The sequence below is a fragment of the Euleptes europaea genome, chromosome 8, assembly GCF_029931775.1.
Source record: "Euleptes europaea isolate rEulEur1 chromosome 8, rEulEur1.hap1, whole genome shotgun sequence".
Classification (NCBI taxonomy): domain Eukaryota; kingdom Metazoa; phylum Chordata; class Lepidosauria; order Squamata; family Sphaerodactylidae; genus Euleptes; species Euleptes europaea.
In genome coordinates, this window is record NC_079319.1 from 3,512,088 (window position 1) to 3,531,126 (window position 19,039).

Genomic DNA, 19,039 nt, shown 5'->3' on the forward strand with positions numbered 1-19,039 from the left:
TTAAAAAATAGGGGACAAAAAAGCTGAAACCAAAGTTACAATATAGACTAGGGTCATTTATGCAGGGGAAATTTGTGTTTGGTTTGCTGTACGGTTTTCTGCTCCGAATTCTCAAACATCATATGCATGAGAGATTCTCCCCCCCACCAATTCCAGGAGTACCGTGATTAAAATTAAATCAAAAGAGTTTCCATCTAGACATTAGGAAGAATTTCCTAACAGTTAGAGCGGTTCCTCAGTGGAACAGGCTTCCTCAGGAGGTAGTGGGCTCTCCTTCCCTGGAGGTTTTTAAGCAGAGGCTAGATGTCCATCTGTCAGCAATGCTGATTCTATAATCTTAGGCAGATGATGAGAGGGAGGGCATCTTGGCCATCTTCTGGGCATGGAGTAGTGGTCGTGGGGGTGTGTGGGGGAGGTAGTTGTGAAATTCCTGCATTGTGCAGGGGGTTGGACTAGATGACCTTGGTGGTCCCTTCCAACTCTATGTTTCTATGATTAATTAAGCATCCCCAGTGAATCATGGAGCTTCTGAGCCCCTCCCCCTGAAAATGCAGCCTTGTTGCACTTAACTTGGAGGGGTGGGTCAGCTCTTAAAGGGGCTGTGCATGCTTTTGCTGGGTATTCCTCCCTGCCGGGAGCTGCCTTCCAACCTTTGCAGCCTTCTTCAATGTCTTCCTGCACATTTCATGAAGGTTTAACTCCCTCTTTTGTGCTTTGCTTTGAGGGAAGGGGTTGGATGGGAGGGACAAACACGTGGGAGGGAGCAGCCAAAATGGGCGTGGGGAGAGAAACCCGAAGTTAAGACCTATGCATGAAAATAGGGGGAATTTGCATCGCTCTTGCCTCGAAGCAGTATTTAAATTCGTTCTAAAACAGGAGCCTAGAACTGCGGGGGAAGAATGAGGCCAGAGCAAAGTCACACCTGAAGGTCAGTAAAATCATGAATAATGCAAAGGAAGCTTTGATGCAGTCCAGCAGGGACTGCGAACTAAATACCCCTGCATAAATGGCCTTAGAATTCTGCCACTTCATTCCACATAATGTGTAGATTGTCTCTTGAATTTTCTCCAAACCGTGTTTGGAGAAACTCTCCAAAACACACACACACACACACACACACACACACACACACACACACACACACACACTCACTCACTCACTCTCTCTCTCTCTCTCTCTCTCTCTCCCCTCCCCCCCCGCCAATCCTGTTCTTGGCTTCTACCAGTGGGTCTTGCTTGCTTTCATCTTCCTGGGTTTTAGGTTTCCCAACTACCAGGTAGGACCTGGAGATCTCCTGGACTGACAACTGATTTCCAGACCATAGAGATCAGTTCTCCTGGAGGAAATGCTTTGAAGGGAGCACTCAATGGCATCATATCCCATTGAGGCCCCTCCCCAAACCCCTCCCTCTACAGGCCCACCTCTAAATCTCCAGGAATTTCCCAAGCTAGAGTTGGCAACTGGGTGAAAGTGGCTCTTGCCTCCAACTTGCCTTGGGATGAGAATTGGCATCACAAGTGCCTCTTTTCTTCCTCCACCATGTTACCTGCTACCAGACATGACCCTCACTAGCAGGAGAGAGGCATAGCGCCAACCAAAGCCTCACAGGTGTGCCAACAGTCTCCAGGGCTTTTGATCCTTGCCTCCCTCCCCAGGGGTCTGACAGAGACCATGGAAAGAATGAGCATTGGCTAGCAAAGGCCAGTTTGGGCTGCTGGCCCACGGAACAGTCGGTCATCAGTATGAATCATAACTTGAAGCACCCCGAAAGGCTCACCTGAGGAATGCTGCTCCCTAGTGGACAAAAGACAACAGTGCCATTTTAAGCATTTGGCGCTCAGGTGTTTTAGTAGTAATGGGATCTTGAATGGAATTGAAATTCCACCTTCTCTTGATCAGAACCGTTCTAAATCCCATTGTGACTAATGCTCCTGTATGCACAGAATGTCTTGCAACTGGGAATGTAGGTTCTTGTTCAGGGAACCAGAGTGGTGTGGTGGTTAAGAGTGGTGGTTTGGAGTGGTGGACTCTGATCTGGAGAACCAGGTTTGATACCCCACTCCTCCACATGAGCAACGAAGGCTAATCTGGTCAACTGGATTTGTTCCCCAACTCCTACACATGAAGCCAGGTGGGTGACCTTGGGCTAGTCACACTCTCTCAGCCCCACCTGCCTCACAGGGTGTCTGTGGTGGGGAGGGGAAGGTTATTGTAAGCCGGTTTGATTCTTCCTTAAGTGGTAGAGAAAGTCAGCATATAAAAACCAACTGTTCATCTTCATCTTCATCTCCTCCTCCTCCTCCTCTTCATTAAGTCTGTTCCTGGTACTCAGAGCTAGATTCGAATCCGGTAGCTAGTGAACTGTAAACTAGCTCTTTTACTGCACACCAACACAGCTACCCTCCTGAAACTGGTACCCAGTCATTCCTTATGAGGCCATATAAGTTCTATCCTTTGCTCAAGTGTCTTGCCCCCAATCTTCTCTTGCTGTGGTCTTGGCCAGTTCTTCTGACTTGGCCCTTCACAAATGGAAGTAACTTTTCCTACTGCAATTTCTGTGGCTCCTCTGCCGACTTATTTGATTTTCACCTAGAACCTGCCGTGTTTTACCATTTCAATATGGCGTCTCCCAAAATGACCTTTGCTTGCTGTTCCTTTCCTTTGCTTCCACACCTTAGATTTGTTTCGATCTAATTGACTCTTGGATGCGGTTTGTATTATACATGCTAAATGCTATTAAAATGTCATTTTGTTTTACAAAGAAGTGAATGGCCTTCCAAATTTATTTACTTATTTATGATTAATTTATCAAAACATTTATATCCCGCCTTTCCTCATGGTTCAGGAATAATAGTGAAAACATCCTCAGCTAAAATCAAAAATAAAATAGCAACCCCTCAATTGCCCCCCCCCCTTAAAAGATGTCTACTGTTCAAACCCCCTCCAAAGCCCTGGCAAACAGGCAGGCAGGTCTTGCGGCGCCTGATGAAGATCTCCAAGGAGGGGACCGACCTCATCTCTTCAGGAGAGATGGAGCCACAATGGAAAAGACCCAGCACCTGGACGATGCCAGGCGGGCCACCCTAAGTGGTGGTGAGATAGCCAACAGATAGCTGCCTTATGACCGTAGCTGGTGCACAGGGCTATATGGAAGGAGATGGCCCTCTATAATTTACATTATTTAGAGTCCACCTTTCTCACTGGTCTTTTATGCATAGGAGTTTTACCTGAGGTTTGACGTTCGCTTGACTCACACTTTTCTGTTGCGTATCCAAAAATTGCCACGCACCAGCAAAAGCACCAGCTCAAATCTGGAATTGTTTGAGTCCCCGCACCTTGAAAACGCTGCTTTGTAATTGGCTGTAGTGCTTACTGTGAGAAAAACGTCCAGTTCCCCTCTCCCCCTGCGGAAACCCAAGTGCCGTTTTAAAAACCATTTCACATAATGGAGGTCTTTAAAAGGAAAAGTGTGTGTGTGTGTGTGTGTGTGAGAGAGAGAGAGAGAAGCCCAAGCATCATTTAAAAACCCTTTCTTATGTGAGATAAATGTCTGCTCAGAGAGAACTCTAAGTGGGAGACAAAAATCAGGAAGCATTTGAGTCCCCGCCCCTTGAAACACTGCTTTGTAATTGGCTGTAGTGCTTACTGTGAGAAAAACATCACCCCCCCTCCCAGCTCCCTTGTCCCACTCTTTGATTTATGCATGGAGATTAAGATTATTTCACCCGGGTTGATCTCAGGGGAGATCGAAGAATTGGGTTTTAACAGCAACGGGGAGACCCGGACATTGCGAGGACTGGGCACTAGGTCATCTCTAAGGGACGGAAAACTCATGCAGAACTCCAAGGAACAATTGAGTCAGGCCAGGGGCAAATGTGAAGGAAAGTACCCATGCATAAACGACCACTGCGACTCAAGGCAGATTGTGCAGGGTAAGTCAATGCAGTCAATAAAATGGGACATCCAGTAAGCAGGGCAATAGGGTTAGGACACAGAAATTAAAATCAAGTAATCATCTGGAACAGAGCTGAAGCGAAGGGTAAGTATTAACGTGGCATATTGAACAATGCAGAAATTGCATAATAGGCTAATATGTACATCAACAGATAGTACGTGTTGTACACAGTAAGTATAGTCCGCAGCGTCTTTCCTTTTATTAAAGCATTCTTCCTGAGTCATTCCACTATAATAACACCCCATTACCTTGGTTCAAAATACTCTCCTGAATAATTCAGTTTTGCGTTGCATCGTTTGCGAGACGCCAGGAGAGAGGGAGCCTTCCTGACCTCCTCCGGCAGGCCACTGCGCAAGGTGGGGGCCACAACAGAGAATGAGTATGGACGGCCAGTTGTTGATTTTGCCCTTTCGCAGGTGGGTACCCCCAGAAGGCCCTGGCCAGATAAGCCAAGCTGTCGTGGCAGAGGATAGAAGGAGAAGCGGTCCCGCAGATATGAGGGGCCAAGATCATGAAGGGTTTTGTATGTGATGGCCGGTACCTTGAACTGAACCAGGTAACTGATGGGCAGCCAACGGAGCGACTTCAGAATGGGCCTAATATGAATGCAGCATTCTGCACCAAGGGGAGTCTCCAAGTTGGCTTCGAGGGGAGACCTATGCAGAGTGCATTACAGTAGTCTTGCCTGATGTTACCATGCCATGGACCCAGGTCGCCAGAAAAAGAAGAAGAGTTGGTTTTTAATATGCCGACTTTCTCTATCACTGAAGGAAGAATTGAACTGGCTTACAATCACCTTCCCTTCCCCTCCCCACAACAGACACCCGGTGAGGTAGGTGGGGCTGAGAGAGCTCTAAGAGATGTGACTAGCCCAAGGTCACCCAGCAGGCTTCATGTGTAGGAGTGGGGAAACCAACCTGGTTCACCAGATTAGCATCTGCCACTCATGTGGAAGAGTGGGGAATCAAACCCAGTTGTCCAGATTAAAGTACATCACTCCAAACCACTGCTCTTAACCATTACACCATGCTGGCTCTCAAGGCAGAAGTCCATCTTTTGAGCTAAACTAAGTTAGTAAAAAGCGTTTTTTGGAGATGCATAATTTGCTTCTCCACCAGCAATGTTGGGTCTAGTATAACCCCATTGTCAGGTTCTTCACTGAACGCAAGATCCAGACAGGCTCTTGACATGAGTTCAGGCCGAGTTCTGGCCACAAGTCAAGACCTTGGTTCCCAGGGTTTGGAAGCTCCTGTGTATACTTCGTTAGTACCGGTTATATCACAGCTGTGGTGTGTTTTGTCTTTCCTCATGGGAACTGCTTATCTCGCTGTTGCCTAGCAAGGTTTATCTTATGCTCAAGTCCTAATGTTTTTAAGCAGGTAACCTGTACTGGGTCTCCATTGCTAACCTCTCCTGCCTGCCTGCAGTCAGTTCTTTGATTTGCCTTTTAGTTCCTAATAAAGTATCACTGCTTCAGATCTACCTGTCTGGATGAGTTTGCGTGAAGGATACTAGGGGCAAACGCCTGACACTGACACCGACACCCATGGCCGATAATTGAGTCAGCAAAGGCCAGCTGAACCATATCGAAATGTCGGTCAAGATCTCCACCTTTCCAACCAGCATCACCTCTATCTTTCTGGGGTTTTGTTTCAATTTGATGGCTCTTAGTCATTTAACCACAGCAGCCAGGCAGCAATTCTGGATGAGCTCTACCACACTGCCAGGAAATGTGGATATGGAAATATACAGCTGAGTTTCATCAGCTTATTGCTGACAGCCAACTCCAAAACTATGAATGATTTATCCTAAGGGGTTTTACATAGAGGCTGAATAAAAAATAAATTTGGGGGGGGGGGAATGGGACTGCTCTGTGAAACACCACAGGATATGTCCACACTGATGATAACTGGTCTCCAGTGGCAATTCTTTGAGTCTGGTCTACAAGGTTCTTAACTCCAGGTTGGGAAATTCCTGGAGATTTGGAGGTGGAGCCTGGGAAGGGTGAGGTTTGGGGTGGAGGGGGGCCTCAGTGGGGTATGATGCCATAGAGCCCGCCTTCCAAAGCATCCATTTTCTCCAGGGGATCTGAATTCTGCAGTCTGGAGATGAACTGTAATTCTGAGAGATTTCTGGGAGGTTGGCATCCTTATTTGAATGACTCCACAGCACATCCCCTGACAACCTATTTCTGTCTTCAACTGCATCTTTTGAATGGATTGCCACAGAGTTGTCTTTTTGTCATGGGCGTTTCAGTCTTTGGCAAGAGGAAGCTGCCCCACTGGAGATCCTTTAAAAAAAATCTCGCCCTTCTTTCTCCTTCCAGCTTCATTAGTTTCTTCCTGTTTTCCAGGAACTTCCTCATTCTCTTGGTAGTCATGAATAAATTGTAAAATTATCAGCTCTTGTTCCCTGGTGGAGCTTTATTGGTTCAGAAAATATGCCACCTCTCTCTTGAGACTTGCTCAAGGCGATGAACAAGGTAAAATAAAAGTACTATCACATCATCAAAATGACAATATTATTATTTTTATGTCTGTTAATATTAAACAAGCCATACAATGATTCATAAAACTGCCCTCAGGCTAGAGAAAGATCAGCTCAAAAAAAGAAAGAAAAAAGACTGAATCCTTCATTTATACTACAATCCTAACTTGGAAGGCTTGAAGAGGGGAGTGGACATGTTCATGGAGGAGAAGGCTATTCATGGCTACTAGTCAAAATGGGTTCTAGTCATGATGCATACCTATTCTCTCCAGGATCAGAGGAGCATGCCTATTATCTTAGGTGCTTGGGAACACGGGCAGGATGGTGCTGCTGCAGTCGTCTTGTTTGTGGGCTTCCTGGAGGCCCCTGGTTGGCCACTGTGTGAACAGACCGCTGGACTTGATGGACCTTGGTGTGATCCAGCATGGCCTTTCTTAAAATTTTTATGATCTTAACCAGGTTTACTCATCATCGTACTTAGGTCTATTAGGGCTGCAATCCTAAATACACATTCCCAGGAGTAAGCCCACTGATGAAAATGAGTCATACTTTGAGTAGATCCATTTAGGATTGCTCCCTAAATGGAACTTACTCCTAGGACTGCAGTGCTAATAGCTTGGGTAAAAAGGAATGTTTTATCTTGGTGCCTAAAAAACAGTAAGGTAGTGATCAGGTGACCCTCAGGAGAGAGGGCGTTCCACAGACAAGGTGCCACCGCTGAAAAAGCCCTGTCCTGGTTGCCATTTGCCTCACCTCTGCAGATAGGGTTGGCAACTCCAGGTTCAGAAAGAGCTGGAGATTGGAGGGTGGAGCCTGGGAGAGTGGGGATTGGGGAGGGGAGGGAATAAGTGGAATAAGCGTTTTAAATAAATAAATAGTCTATGTAGCCTGGAGATCAATTGTAATTCCAGGAGATCTTCAGGCCCCAGCTGGAGGTTGGGCACCCTACAACGGGGAATGCAGAACCCTACAATGCAGAAGAGTGTTTATTAGATAGATAGATTGTTTATTTACAGCCCTTGGCCAGATAAAACAAAATACATGGACAAAAATAGTCTTACAGACAAAGGTTTACAGTCCGAGTCTTAAATCACTTAAAAAAGTAAATAACATCCAAGTTACATCTGCCATTTGGACTAAGAGACTACTCTATGGCAACAAATTTTCATTGCTGCCGTACAAAAGTTTGCTACCTGAGAGGTGATTGAAGGATTATCTCCTTGTAGGAGCTTTTCGATGTTTTCTCTTTCCCTGTCGGGTCCCATTCTCAGTATGAGGGGCTCAATAAACTTAGAACGAGGTCTTGTGTAAAAGTTACAGTTCAGAAGAACATGTTTAGTGGTTTCTAAATCCCAGGATTTACAGGTTATCTTTACCTGGGTATCTTCTTAAATTTCCCCTCTAACATAGCAGAGGGTAAGGGTGTTTGTTTATGATTTACTTCATCAACAGTCTTACTTAGAGTGAGTCCTGCAACCCTGATGGACACAAAGGCCATATATGCAGGGTCGATTTTGATGCTCACTCAAAGCTCCTTTTTTAAACCCGACCTTTAGAATGCCTATTCACAGTTCCGATGCAAGAGGAGAAAGTGAAACAAATCCCCTCCACTTGCCTGCTCCTTCAACCCTTCATTTTCATAGCCATTAGCAATTGTCGTTTGCATAGCTAACCTGTGGCTGTGATTCTTCATGCTTCCTTGAGTGGATGCTTCGAGTTGGGGACGGAGCAAATAAAAAAGGTCACGTTAAAGGGGCTCTTAAGAAATGCGAAGCAGGTATGCACCGGCTTCACAACGACTTCTGGAATGACGGTTCAACATGAAGAACTAAAAAGTATATATATGTGGGGCACTTCAGCCTGAAACGCGCTGCTAATTACCAAGCATAAACAGCCAAAGTTTAGCTATAAAGGGGTGGCAGAGTGTTTGTGTTGGTATGCAAGAGAGAGAGAGAAAAAATTAGAGAGAAAGAGAGAGAAAATGAGAGAGAGAGAGAGAGAGAGAGAGAGAGAGAGAGATTCTGATTTATTATTTTTTGCACTTTGGCAGTATAACCCACGCCAATACCACCGTGAGGACGTGGCCAAGATTTTGCATAGAAAAGAAATGAAGTTTGTGTACCTTTTTAAAACGTTGTCCCCTGCAGGCTTAAACAATGAATTCAAACTGACTAGTTTCCTTTAAGGCATTTTTCTGACCTGATACTTTTCAGCTGTGGTACTTTGGGTTGCATCAATTTAATCTTGAAACTATAGGAGTTTGCACCAGCCTAGAGAGATAGAATAGAACCATAGGGGTCGGCTGGTTGAAAACGGGTAAGCTTGGATGATTTTGTTATGACTCTGTTATTATACTGCATGTTGATCTATGTATATTCCAAAACCTGTATATGGTTTACATTTATGTTTTACAGAGGTCTTTGTACCCATGTTAACACTATTTGGCACTATATGCAATGAAAGACTAGACGCAAAAACTCCAACCACCACCCCCGACAGAAAAGAGGAATAATCAAAACATTAATGGACCGTGCAAGACGGATCTGTGAACCACAGTTTCTCAAGGAAGAAACTAATCATCTAAATCACGCACTGCTAGCAAACGGCTATTCCAGAAATGAAATCAGAAGGGCCATTAAACCAAACAAAAATCAGAAAATTCAGGAAAAACAGTCTCCCATAGGAAAGGTATTCTTGCCATTTATTAAAGGAGTCACTGATAGGATGGAGAAACTTTTGAAAAAACATAACCTACAAACAGTGTTTAAACCCACCAAGAAAATACAACAGATGCTACGATCAGCAAAAGACAAAAGAGACCCCCTCACTTCTGCAGGAGTATATCGTATACCTTGCAGCTGTGGAGAAGTTTACATCGGGACCACAAAACGCAGCATACAAACAAGGATAAAAGAACATGAAAGATACTGCAGACTTGGCCAACCTGAGAAATCAGCAGTGGCTGAACATGGACTGACACAAACAGGACACAGGGTCTTATTCCAAGACACTGAAAGACTGGACAATTCTACCAACTATTTTGTCAGATTGCACGGAGAAGCCATTGAAATTCATAAACATCAGCACAACTTTAACAGAAAAGAAGAGAGTTTAAGAATGAATAAGGCTTGGCTTCCTGTCCTGAAAACTTCCACACTAACAAAGACTACAGTCCACAATAGCCATGCAGATTAGCTTTGGATTTCACACATTAACAGATCACTTCAGGATACAATGGTTCCATATTAACATACCACACCCTCATTAGCACATTATCTTGATACTTACAGGACAATGATTAGCACATTACCTTTATTACTTTTTGCAGGACAATGATTCAGCTCAAACCCAACCCCTTTCTGACTATATATTACTCTTCCTACACACTTGACACTGAGGGACACTGTCCTTCAGTGTTCCTCCTCTGAAGATGCCTGCCACAGCTGCTGGCGAAACGTCAGGAAAGAAAATACCAAGACCATGGTTACACAGCCCAGATAACCTACAAGAACCAATGGATAAATAAAATGTATTAGTCTATCCATCAGCCTCCAACTTGAAGGAATGAAGGTATTAATCATTATTTCCCAGACTTGTATGCCCCATGATATCTCAAACTGCACATTCTGGCTTTGAGGTTACCCATTAAAACTACGTGTGTGCTTCTAGGAAACAATGAATTTGGAGAGCAATAATTCACAAATACGAAACACGGTCTTAAACAAGAAAGACCGAACAGTCCTTTTGGTCCGACAAGCTAAATGTTATTATCAACTTGAACATGTAACAGAAAAGCTTGTTATTCTTTAACGTGCCAAAATAATTGTTTGTGGGAGGAATACAGTCAAAAGATCCTGCTCAGCGTGCTTGTCTAGAATCGCTGAGCAATACTTTCGCAAATTTTCAGAATTTAAAAATTCCTTTATCTTGACATCAAGGCACCCTGACCAACTGACTCGAGTGCCACTATATTCTAACTGGGTCAAATAGCCATTCGTAAGATGGGCTTGTTTTGGCATCAAGGAAATCTGAGTGCATAAGGGGAGATGATCATCCTCTAAATATGGTAGTACTGAGAATGTATTAACCTCTGGCAATAGGGAATTGCACACGAGCATATAATCAATTGCACTAGTTTCATGGCCTTCCCCTGTGTATGAGTTTCTTGACAGCAATTGCTTAGAATACCACCTCTTGAGCATACTTCATTCCTGGCTAAAGAAAATGTTGGCTAGGTTATAGTGGTGGACAAGGAAAGTGTTCTTCTTTCCAGAAACGATGGTTCCAGCCTTCCAAAAAATTGTCCAATCAAAGAATCATAGAGTTGGAAGGGACCACAACGGTCATCTAGTCCAACCCCCTGCACAATGCAGGAAATTCCAAACAACCCCCCACACACACCTCCAGTGACCCCTACTCCATGCCCAGAAGATGGCCAAGGTGGCCTCCCTCTCATGAACTGCCTAAGTTCATAGAATCAGCATTGCGGGCAGTTGGCCATTTAGCCTCTGCTTCAAAACCTCCAGGGAAGGAGAGCCCACTACCTCCTGAGGAAGCCTGTTCCACTGAGGAACCGCTCTAACTGTTAGGAAATTCTTCCTAATGTCTAGAAGGAAACTCTTCTGATTTAATTTCAACCCGTTGGTTTTGGTCCGACCTTTTGGGGCAACAGAAAACAGCTTGGCACCATCCTCGGCAATCTTGTGCTATTTTTTTTTTTCCTTTTTTGCTCTGGCTCAGGACATATAAAACGCTTGGGAAATTGCTGTTCTGAGTCCTTCAGAATGGCTCTGTCTCTGTGGTTTTGGACTAAGCTGACTCACTGGGTCGCAGCCCAGACAGTTATGAAAAGAATGCTGACCTAATTTTTAGGAGATGCCGGGGATTGAACCTGGGACCTTCTGCATGCCAAGCAGATGCTCTACCACTGAGCCACGGCCCCTCCCCTAAAATAGTACTTGGATGGGAAACCACCAAGGAAAACGGGCTGCTATGCAGAGGAAGGCAATGGCACACCACCTCTGCTCTTCTCTTGCCTCGAAAACCCCACGCAGTCGCTGAAATTCGCCTGCAGCTTGATGGCACTTAACACACACAATAATGGACTGGCCCTTACTGGGAGGGCCCAGGTAGCCTGATCTCATCAGATCTCATAAACTAAGCAGGGTCAGGGTTACTACTTGGATGGAAGACCACCAAGGAAGTCCAGGGTTGCTATGCAGAGGAAGGCAATGGCAAACCACCTCTGCCCTGACCTAGATTGCCCAGGCTACCCCATCTTGTCAGATCTTGGAAGCTAAGCAGGGTCAGCCCTTGTTAGTACTTGGATGGGAGACCACCAAGGACATACTAGGGTTGCTATGCAGAGGCAGGCAATGGCAAATCATCCCTGTTTGTCTCTTGCCTTGACTTGGATGGCCCAGGCTAGCCCGATCTTGTCAGATATCGGAAGCTAAGGAGGGTCAGCCCTGGTTAGTACTTGGATGGGAGACCACCAAGGGAGTCCAGGGTTGCAATGCACAGGCAGGCAATGGCAAACCACCTCTGCTCTTTTCTTCCCTCGAAAGCCCTGTGGGGTCGCCAGAAGTCGGGTGCGACTGGATGGCCCTTTCCACTACCAAAACTGGAGAAAAGGGTCACGCTGTTCTCCAAAGGGCTGAATACTGGGGATCACAACAGCTGGAGGATCATCTCCAAAGGGATTTCAAACATCCCGAAACAGCGATGGGAGATTGCAAGGAGTTGCCACCAGCCATACATGGTGTACTTGGAGCCCAGCACCACTCCCTCGCCCTTCCGCTGGGCCCCACAAATTGTAAATTGCCCCTGGCAGAAGGCTGGTTTCTCTGCGGGTTTTTACATTCTGGTATTTGCAAGGCAGCTAAATGGCGGAATCTGTGAATCATGAAACCCGCCTTGCCAGGCTCCAGAGAGTCTGTTTCTAGCTGTTGTCGCAAAAACTTTCCAGCGTCCTGGAACCTATTGTTTCAGTGCAGTGCAGTGAGCTTCCACGTCCCCACATTCAGCTGAGAGCTGGGCACAGGGACCCCTTCTCCTCCACTGCTACAAGGCTTCTCTAATATTTTATCTATGGTGTGTGTGATCTTGCTGCAACGCAGCTGCGCGATCCCAAAAGAGCAATCTTTAACGAGGACCAAGCCCGGATGCCGAAGTGATTCTGAAATGCGTGTGGGTTGCGTGAGCGTAAAAATGTTAACATTTGGTCTGGTGTATTGGCTTTAAGGTTGACACTGAGGACATTGAAATTGTTCAAGACTTTGTATTCCTTGGCTCCATCAACAACCAAATGGGAGACTGCAGCCAATAAATCAGAAGGAGATTGAGACTGGGAAGGGCAGCCGTGAAGGAGCTAGACAAGATTGTGAAGTGTAAAGATGTGTCACTGGCAACCAAGATCAAGTTAATTCATGCCATCATATGTATGGGTGTGAAATTGGACAATGAACCTACAGCTAAAATAAACCTACCATTAAAATTATGGACTGGTCATTTCTTCGTCAGAGGGCAAACGGGCAAATTTAGCAGGGGATCAAATACTTTTCCCCCTCACTATATGTCCACTCCCCTATTAAAGCCTTCCAAGTTGGCAGCCATCACAACATCCTGGGGCAGGGAGTTCCACAATTTATCCATGCTGGCCAGCTCATGCAGCCAGGAGGGCTGCTGCTAGGGTTGCCAGGTCCCTCTTCAACACTGGTTTTTGGAGATCAGTTGTAATAGCAGATCTCCAGCCACTACCTGAAGGTTGGCAACTCCAGGTGCCGCCATTGCCATCAGGAGCACTACCACTGCACTCTGCTCACATGCACTTCTTCAGTGATGTTAAGAACATAAGAACGGCCCTGCTGGATCAGACCAAGGTCCATCAAGTCCAGCAGTCTGTTCACACAGTGGCCAACCAGGTGCCTCCAGGAAGCCACCAAACAAGACGACTGCAGCAGCACCATCCTGCCTGTGTTCCACGGCACCTAAGATAATAGGCAAGCTCCTTTGATCCTGGAGAGAATAGGTATGCATCATGACTAGTAGCCATTTTTACTAGTAGCCATGAATAGCCCTCTCCTCCATGAACATATCCACTCCCCCTTCAAGCCTTCCAAGTTGGCAGCCATCACCACATCCTGGGGCAGGGAGTTCCACAGTTTAACTATGAGTTGTGTGAAGAAATACTTCCTTTTATCAGTTTTGAATCTCTCACCCTCCAGCTTCAGCAGATGACCCTGTGTTCAGGTATTACAAGAGAGGGAGAAAAGCTTCTCCCTGTCCACTCTCTCCAAACCATGCATATTTTTACAGACCTCTATCATGTCTCCCCTTAGCCGTCTTCTTTCCAAGCTAAACGGCCCTTGGGAGTTGGCAGGTTGGGCGCACGGGCACAGATGAGCGGCAGGGGACGGGTGTGGGGGCCCTCCTCAGGCTCGACATCGAAAATCTCCAGGTGTTTCCCAACCCAGAGCTGGCAACCTTATCTGCGTGACTTCATCCAATGCCCCCAGAACGATGCTAAGCCAGGGGGTTGGATTCCCCTGACCTCCTCTGGAAAAGTGTTCCAAAGAGCAGATAGGGTTGCCAACTCTGGGTTGGGAAATTCCTGTAGATAGAGGTGGAGCCTGGATAAGGAGGAGTTTGTAGAGAAGAGGGGGCATTGATTTCTGTAGCCTGGAGATCCGTTGTAATTTCAGGAGTTCTCCAGGCCCAGCTGGAGGTTGGCAACCGTACGTGCCCTCCCTCTGTTCCTCACATCCTTTTCTCCCTGTGGCAGGAGTGGGAAGCTGCAGGGCATTGTGCTGATAAGCCGTGGCGCTGGTGTTCATATTGCAGATGCCTGGTGGTCATTACCGGCCTCTGTTATCTTCCCACCCAGCAATTTCCGTCTTAAGAAAACAATCGTGTGAGACTCCCACCCAGGTCATCTCCTTTCTCATTCTGATGCTTTTTAATTCCTCTTTCTGCTGCCTTTTGGGACTTGATGAAGGCCTTTATTCCCTACACATGCAGGGAATCCCTCAAGGGCATGCTGGCAGTGCGGGCGATTACCTGGGTGTAGCCAGCAGTGCCTGTCCATCCGGATGTGTTTCCCATCCTGCATCAAAGGACCCATCCGGCCGGTTCAGTGGAGCCTGGATTACCACCACGAGGGATGCGAATCTGCATGGATGGGGCAGACATAAAAGATGACTTCCGGGAGCAGTTCTAGCTTTGTCTAGCTAGCAGGTGTTAGGATTGCCAACCTCCAGGTACTAGCTGGGGATCTCCTGCTATTACAACTGATCTCCAGCTAGGGTTGCCAGCTCCAGGTTGGGAAATACCTTGAGATTTTTGGGGCAGAGCCGGAGGAGGGTGGGATTTGGGGAGGGGAGGGACTTCAATGCCATAGAGTCCAATTGCCAAAGCAGCCATTTTCTCCAGGTGAACTGATCTGTATCGGCTGGAGGTCAGCTGTATTAGCAGGAGATCTCCAGCTACTACCTGGAGGTTGGCAGCCCTAGCTTAAGAAGGTCCTGGTGAGATCAAGTTACTCCTTTCGCTCACTCTTCTTAATCAACAACAGGATTCTTGCAAGATTGTCCCCATAGTGCAAGGAGAAGGTTGGATAAGGGGCATTAAAATTGGGATAGTGATCTTAGGGGAAGAGTTAACTCCCCGTCCACATGGTCAAGGCCTTCAGACCAGCTGTTGTTAAGATCTACACAATGTGTATAAGGATTGTTGGTTCTACACTTCGGTGGCCTACGCTTTTGCGTTTGTGACACGCTGGGATTCCTTCTTGCAGATGGGGCAAGACTTTTCGTTTCCTGCATTCACGTTCAGGGGTTTTTGTCTTTAAGACGGGAGGGAAAAAGGAGGCGTCTGGTCAGCAGCGGAAGTGACAGGGGTCTTTACCTGCAGAATAATCCGAGTCCTGTTTCCACACTCCAGGGCATTGCGCAAAGGAGAAACCGATTGCTGCCCCAGTGTGATGCTTCATGAGATGCGCGGAAAGAGGGAGCACGCGGAGACTTTACATAAGACAAGAAGAAACGCACAGAAACATCAATCTTTCTTCAATGGAAAGCCGGATCTAGGGCAAGGAATATCTGTTGACGCTCTTTTCCCAAGCTAACCTAGGGTTCTATGAAATTGGTACCATTTGGAGGTTCTGCAGAATCCATTCCCTCCGCCTCCCCGAGCACCAAGAAGTTACAGGGGCAGAACTTTCCTTCAGAGGAGAGAGAGAGAGAGAGAGAGAGAGAGAGAGAGAGAGAGAGAGAGAGAGAGAGAGAGAGAGAGCCCTGCATAGGGTTGCCAACCTCCAGGTGGTGGCTGGAGATCTCCTGCTATTACAACTGATCTCTCGCCGATAGAGGTCAGTCCACCTGGAGAAAATGGCCGTTTGGGCAACTGGACTCTATGGCCTTGAAGTCCCTCCCCTCCCCAAACCCTGCCCTCCTCAGGCTCCACCCCAATAATCTCCCACAGGAGGCAAAGAGGGACCTGGCAACCCTAGGTTGCCAACCTCCAGGTGGGGCCTGGAGATCTCCCAGAATTACAACTGATCTCCAGACAACAGAAATCAGTTCCCCTGGAGCAAATGGCTGTTTGGAGGATGGACACTTATGCCTTTATACCCCACTGAGGTCCCTCCATCACCCAAACCCCACCGTCCCCAAGTTCTACCCCCAAATCTCCAGGAATTTCCAAATCTGGTGAAGAGGGACCTGGCAACCCTATGTGGCAGCCATTTTATGTTGGTGCCCAATTTGCTGGGTCCGAATTCCGAAGGTGCCCGTGGGCTCACAAAAGCGAGAACCCCTGTACTGCAGGGATCAGATCCACCCCCTCTGCATCTGATCCTCATGAGGCCCAGCCCAGGTCACATGTTATAGAGTTCTTCTCTTGCCAACGTCTCTGCCCCGATCATGTAATGCCTGAAATCAATATATGCTATGGGAAATGTTTTGGAAATGTATTCTTTGGTTTGAAATATATTCTTTGTACTCAATAAAGTATATCTGCACTCATAAACATGCCACACTCAGTATATAAGAGTTGGCATCCCTTATTATAGTTACACCAAGCACTTGCATATGTTACAGGCCTCAAGTATAAGAGGCCCAGTGCTGCTCCTTAGTTAGAAGCTAATTAAAGAATCTATAGTATGTTTTCATAAGCTGGCTTCCCACTCATAAGGACCAGCTAGGAACCTCCTTAGTTAGCCTTGGCAGGCACCAAGGTCCAAGATAAGAATAGCAATGATTTAGGATCAAACAGAAAAGCACCTGACACTGGGGGGTCTTCTCTGCTCATTAGAGAGCATTAGATCACTACTTTCTCTACAATGCCTCCGATTCTCTAATAGGGTATGCTAATCCTGGGGTCCCTAGTATTGGGTATTTGGGTCCTTACGTGATGTATTGCGTCTTTACCAAAGACTATATTAGTGCTTGCAATCCTTTGATGTCGGTGTGAATTGTCCTGCGCTTTGGGCAATTTTCACCAGGTGTTTTGTGCATTGGCCAATAAACAAACTGCTTTGAATCTTCAGCCTCCTGCTGTTTTATTGTCATTGGGATTGATACAATAATACAGGCATTTCAATCATGGGTGGGGAGAAGGGCTGAACCGGCTCTCCCTGCATACCAGGTCCACATTCACCGTTGTGAATTATGTTCAATGCACAGAACTACCCACACATTTTTTTTAAATTTATGCGATTTATTTTATTAATGTTATTCATTGTTCTCCTCCCTCCCTGAGACTCAAGGCATATTGCGCAGTGGAAATCAATGCAATCAGTAGGATGAGGCATCTAATAGGCAATTGATGTGTTTGTGTGTGTGTAAAGGGCTGTCAAGTCGCAGCCAGCATGGTGTAATGGTTAAGAGCGGTGGTTTGGAGCAGTGGACTCTGATCTGGAGAACCAGGTTTGATTTCCCTCCACATGAGCGGCGGAGGCTAATCTGCTGAACTGGATTTGTTTCCCCTCTCCTACACATGAAGTCAGCTGGGTGACATTGGGCCAGTCACACTCTCTCAGCTCCACCTACCTCTCAGGGTGTCTGTTGTGGGGAGGGGAAGGGAAGGCGATTGTAAGCCGGTTTAATTCTTCCTTAAGCGGTAGAGAAAGTAGGCATATAAAAAACCAACTCTTCTTCTTCTTCTTCTCTGACTTATGGTGACCCCAGCAAGGGGCTTTCAAGGCAAGTGAGAAGCAGAGGTGGATTGTCATGGCCTTCCTCTGCAGAGCCTTCCTTGGTGTCCCTTTCAAGTACTGACCCTGCTTAGCTTCTGAGATCTAGCAACATTGGGAAATACCATACTGCCTTCCCTCCATGACCTCCTCCTCCCAGGTAATTAATCTGAAATAAAACGTATTAGACATGATTTATGCACCCCACCTTTCACCTCAATGGCGACTCAAGGCAGATTACATTGTTGTCCTCTCTTCCATTTTGTCCTTACAACAACCCTGGGAGGTAGGTTGTTAGGGGAGGGGGCTGTGGCTCAGTAGAAGAGCCTCTTCTTTGCATGCAGAAGATCCCAGGCTCAATCCCCAGCATTTCCAGTTTAAAAAGATCATGTAGTAGGTGATGTGAAAGACCTCCACCTGAGACCCTGGAAAGCCGCTGCCAGTCTGAGTAGACAATACTGACCTTGATGGCCTGAGGGCCTGATTCAGTATAAGGCAGCTTCATGTGTGTGTGACCATGTGTTAGGCTGAGAGTGTGTGACTGGCCCAAAGCCCCCCAGATATAGGGTTGCCAACCTCCAGGTACTAGCTGGAGATCTCCAGCTGACAGAGATCAGTTCACCTGGAGAAAATGGCTGCTTTGGCCATTGGACTCTGTGGCATTGAAGTCCTCCCCTCCCCAAACCCCGCCCTCCTCAGGCTCCACCCCCCAAAACCTCCTGCTGGTGGCGAAGAGGGACCTGGCAACTCTTCTCAGAGAGCTTCCATGGCAGAGCTGGGAGTCAAACCTGGAGTCTCCCAGATCCTAGTCTGACACTCTAACCACTACACCACACTGGATATGTTAAACAATGCAAAAAATGGTATCGTGTAAGTAGAAAACAACACAATAAAAGCACAAGTCTGAGTGATAGGGTTGCCATCCTCCACGTTGGGTCTGGAGATCTCCTAGAATTACAACGGATCTCAAGGCTACACAAATCACTTATTAATTTATTTTTTTATTTTATTTTCATTTCTAGACAGACAGACAGACAGACAGACAGATAGATAGATAGATAGAAATCAAAAATAGAAAAAAAACCAAAAAAATAGAAAGTAATGCACAAAAGTTCTGGGTGGAAATACAAAATTTGATCAATCTACCTTATACTTATTATTCTTTCCTGCTTAGATAATATATTATATCCCTACCCTCTTAATATATGGTTCTCTTTATTTTCTACTTGCTAGCTTATTCTCTATGTAGCTAATATTTTTTTAACATTAACGTTCTTATTTTTAATTTAATACCTAATGTTTTTTTCCTTTACATAAGCCTATATCTACCCAAACTCAATTTTGCTTATACAACATTTTAACAAACATATGAGTAATATGAGTAATGAAGTTTCTAGTTATTTTGA